General features: G+C 36.2%; 1 protein-coding gene across 2 annotated transcripts in view; it reads left to right on the top strand.

The window, feature by feature from the left end:
- Positions 1-4,786, top strand: part of Cdh18 (cadherin 18) — a 357,410-nt gene that overhangs the window by 109,112 nt on the left and 243,512 nt on the right. The window lies entirely within an intron of this gene.

Here is a 4,786-nt window from a genome sequence, read left to right as displayed (position 1 = left end):
TAGTCTGACTGAATTTGAGTAGGTACTTTATGTATTTAATTTTAATATGCATGAATATTAGTGAGCATGAGGTATATTATAGGTATTAATGAAATCATGCTCTGAATTTGAACATTTATAAAAAGTTTGAATAATCAGAGCTTCTTCCTTTGCTGATTTAAAATCCTCAGCCTCTTTTAGTTCTCTTCAAAGAGCCACATGGCTCTTGCATCTGCTGGAGAGTGGCAGACGACGTCTCAGCCAGCAGTACCTCAGGGAAGAAAGCAATTGCTCCCTGTGGATCACAGAACATAGAACTCAGGGATCAGCACTAGCAAGCCTGGGGAGAGCCCAGAATAATTCAGATTTATTAGTCGCCACGGAGAGTTGAGAAAGATTTGACAGGCTGGGCACTGTTAACCTTAGTGTGCAAGAATTCCTGTGAAACCTAGGAACAGAATTTCCTGAGCCTTAAAAAGGGCTGAAAGTCCCTTGGTCCATCCTCCTCTCCCTTACAAAGACAGTCCTAAGGCGCTCTTCGTAGGAACACTATGGAGAAGTAACTTTTAAGAGGAAGAACCCAAGGAGCACAAAGGAATAGAATATGAAAGAACACATCAGCACCAAGGAGCACAAAGGAATAGAATATGAAAGAACACATCAGCACCAAGGAGCACAAAGGAATAAAGCCTAACCAAGAAGGGGCAGAAATTATGGCAGAGTATGTATTAGAGAAAGTGTTTTATTCCTAAGGCTTCCAGACACATCGTGAGACACAGAGAAGACTGCCGTAATGTGAGGCCATGTTTCTTTTTTCTAACAAAGAAGTTACTAACAGAAAATAATCTAAGTACAGATAATGGGTATGAGTGGTAACAAACTAGTCTTAGCCATTACCTGGATTCTGAAGAATACACTGGGCATCAAGAAATAACTGAAGAATCACCAAACAAAATATAACCTCTGCAAAAATTTGAGGAAAGTGTATGAGATTTAGAAGTCTTATTTTATCAGAGCAAAAAATATATTTTTCAATTGGACAAACAAGAACAAAGTAAGAAGAAAATATTTTTTTTCTCATTCACAGGTACAAGAGTTTATACCTGTAATCCTAGTACTCAGCAGCCTTAGACATGAGGACTATGAGTTCAGATTCAGCCTGGGCTTCATGGTGAGGTCAAGGCCAGTGTAAACTACATGGCGAGACTCTGTCTCAACAAAACAAAACAGATTCTTCATTTGAAATAATGCCATGAATTTACTTACTTTATTTACTTTTGAGTTTTCTCTGCCTTTACACAATAGAATTATTGAATTGCAGAAATTATTAATAGAGCAATAATTAAATTCAGGTAAATCAAGAAAAGTTTTTAATTTCCAAGGAAAACCAAAACCGTGCAGATATTCAGTTTTCTTTTAAATTACATATTTTAAAAAATTCTATGCACTTCATATGTATTACTCAAAGTACTGGGAAAAGGTAAGTGGCTTAATTCTTGATAGACTACAAGTGAAATGCTGAAATCCCAGATCCTTTCTCCAGTCACCTTGTTATGTATCTGTGATGTGAAAAAGTTATTTGTAGAAAGAGCCAAAAAGATGATACTTTTCTCTTATGCAGAAAAATAAACTTAAGAAAATACTTACATTTTTTCTCTGCCTTTGTTAAAAATTCTGCTAAATCAAGAGGCCATGTTCTGTGCTCCGCCTTCTTCCTCTCTGGTCAAATTACAACTTCCTACTTCCTTTCGCAGTATCCTGTTTCCCTGCTCCTGCCTGCTGCCCAATCACTATCTGTCACATCTTGCTGACTGCCCCCTAAGCCTCACCTCCATTCTTGCTCTATATAGCCTTTGTTACCATAGCAGGGTTCTCCAAAGCTCCACAGCTCTCCTTTCCTGTGGTCTTACCTGTTTGCACAATAAAGGCCTCTTTCATTTTTTCTATCTCTTTGTCTCACTGAAAAACCTAACAACTACAGTACTCCATAACTTGGAAGTCATAATGTGTACACTGAGCAGGAAGCCAGGACTGGAGAAGATCTGATATTCTTAAATTCTCTTACTGTGAGGTCAAAAATTTAGGGCCCAACGTCTAATACCTAAACTGGTTGAAAAAACAACCAACATTTTAATTCTCTTACAGCTATGGTTTCAGACAAGAATATATTAAAAGAGTATTTGGGCAAGCTTTCAGCTACATATTGAGCATTTCATTTTATTAGTCTGTTTATGTGTTTAAGCTCATCTTTGTGGAAAAAGCAAAAACACAGAAATCACTGGAGTAGCACATAGTGCACATTGGATACATAGAAATGGATGTGAAAGTTGGTGGAGGGAAAAATCAATATATTTTCTGCCTCAACATAGAAGATAGTACATTGACTTTGATTTCAGAAATAAAAAGCTAATGATATTGTAGAACAAGGATCAGTGGAAGCAAGTGAAGGAAATCTGGTCAAATATCTAACTTCATAAATAAAGCTTTACTGATGTAGGGCATCATTCATTCCTTTAAAGATTACCTATGGTTATTTGGGGACTGCACTAGCAGAACTAAGCAGTTGGGTACAATGTTATAGGGCTCACAAAGCCTGAATTATATATTACATTGCTTTTTATAGAAAAAAAAAGTGTTTACAAATTTCCATTGTAAGATTTTGCAGAGAATGAGACCCAAAGCAGGGGGACAATTAGAAGATAGTTTTATATTCCTGATATCTGGGGCTCAGAAGACTAAGTACTTGCACACAGAAATTTGATATTTTCAAAGTGAGCTCAAGGCCAGCCTGAACTGCATAGCATGACTGTCTAAAAAAGGGGAAAGAAAGAAATTTAGTATTTGGACAAAAATATTGGACAGTACAACTTCCCATGGATATTTAGCAATATCCAGCTTTCACTTCTGCATTACTAAGAAAACTGCCACCCTTTCAGGGTGACAATCTACGGTATTACTTCCCCATGGTGCTCAGTACCTACCCAGTATCCTAGTTTGTTAGAGGTGTTAAGTGAGGCCTAAGGGGAGATTCTTTGGAAAGATACCGGTTTTATGATGGAAGATGTTTTAACACACGTTTCATCCATTACAATTGCCTTTATTTTTTTGTTACTTGTAATAAACATGTGCTTGAAGGTTGTAGCAGCCTCTTTTCAGGTGAAGCACCTTTGTAAAAAAAATAACATGGTAACATGGTAGAAGCAGATACAGCAAAACAAAAAACACCCTAAGCAATGATTCTGTCATAGCCTTGAGCTGATCTTCCAGTATGGGCTTCGCAGCCTAAGAAAATAAACATCCTTTTAAGTTTCTTGATCAGCCTTAAACACATACTGATAAATTGAATGTTTTCTAGGTTTTAGTAGAAACATATCAACTCAAGAAGTGAATGTAATACTAGATGGAAAGGAATAGTGAAAAAGGTGCCAGCTCCACATAAAAAATGGTGATGTCATTTTCCATTAAATGGGCTTGGGAATGACAAGTGAAATCCTCTCTTCTCTTCCTTTCCACTGACACACAGGATACTTATGGTATCAAATGATTTTTTTTTTTTGGTGGAACCGGGGATTGAGCTCAGGCCCTTGTGCTTGCCAGGGAAGTGCTTATTCCACTGAGCCATCTCCCCGGCCCAAGTATCAAATGATTTTTGCAGAAGTAGCAATTTTTCTTTGTGGTTGAACTGAAACTATTAGATGATTTTGGCTACCGAAATCTCACTCGTCATCAACTGAAAAATATTTCTTTGTATCTACAGCAGTTCTGATGGTTGCAAAAACAGGCATAGATATCATGAATGTAGATTTTGAGTTCTGGAAAATTGTTTAGGTAGATGACCACAAACTTACCAGTTAGCTTTGCCAGGGAATGGGACTGAGCAAGGATTGCAGAAACAAGCATGAGGCATACTTGCTGGGTCATTACTGTGTGCTAGGCATTGGACATAGTAAATACATTTTTATTAGCTAAGAGTACACACATATATTATTTATAAAATGACACTAAAATGAAGTGAAAACTCATAACAAGTGTCTCTTTATAATAGAAAATCTTCATTTAAAGATAGTTCGTATTTGAAGACTATAGACTACCAATAACGTGGGTATGTCATAACATTACTCTACCAGTAATGTTTAATAAAATCATCATTTTTACACAGTACTCATTGCATTTTGAATAATCCAGTCATTTTTAAAAGAATCTGTATAATCTCTCCCCTTTTTTTCTACAAAAAGAAACAGTGAAGGTTTTCTTTTGTTGGATGCTTTCATGATAGCTAGTAATAAAATAGCAAAAAAGAAAACGTGCTATCTTTTTTTCATAATTTTATTGAGAAAAAATAGCAATGAGACAGTTTCAAATCAAACTGGTAGGACAGTTTTAATAATTAATACATTGCATACATTCTTCCTAGTGGTTAATTGCTGTACAAGATACAGACATGATATCCTATTTACAAACACCATTAGAACAAATCCCTCTGTTCATTAAGAGAATGTAACTATATATCTATCCTAACCACTTTGAATACACAGATACAAAATGGACATTCATTTGTATCCCCTTTTTTTCTTAATTTCTGTTATTTGAATATAATAGGTGTGTAAACTCAGCAAAATATTCTAAAAGAGTCCAGTAGCCAATAATAGTATTGGGTCTTCCGCTTGACTGTCAATGTCAGAAATTGTTGACCTGAGTCCCCTACAGCTCAACATAACAGCATGGCTTTACTACATGGCTTTATTATAGCAGCATAATTTGTGATAGCCAAATCTTGGAAACAACCAAGATGCCCATCACCTGAGGA

The sequence above is a fragment of the Octodon degus genome, unplaced genomic scaffold, assembly GCF_000260255.1.
Source record: "Octodon degus isolate 3935 unplaced genomic scaffold, OctDeg1.0 scaffold00143, whole genome shotgun sequence".
NCBI lineage: Eukaryota > Metazoa > Chordata > Mammalia > Rodentia > Octodontidae > Octodon > Octodon degus.
Note: the sequence above shows the minus strand (reverse complement) of the source record. Positions and strands in the feature narration are given on the sequence as shown.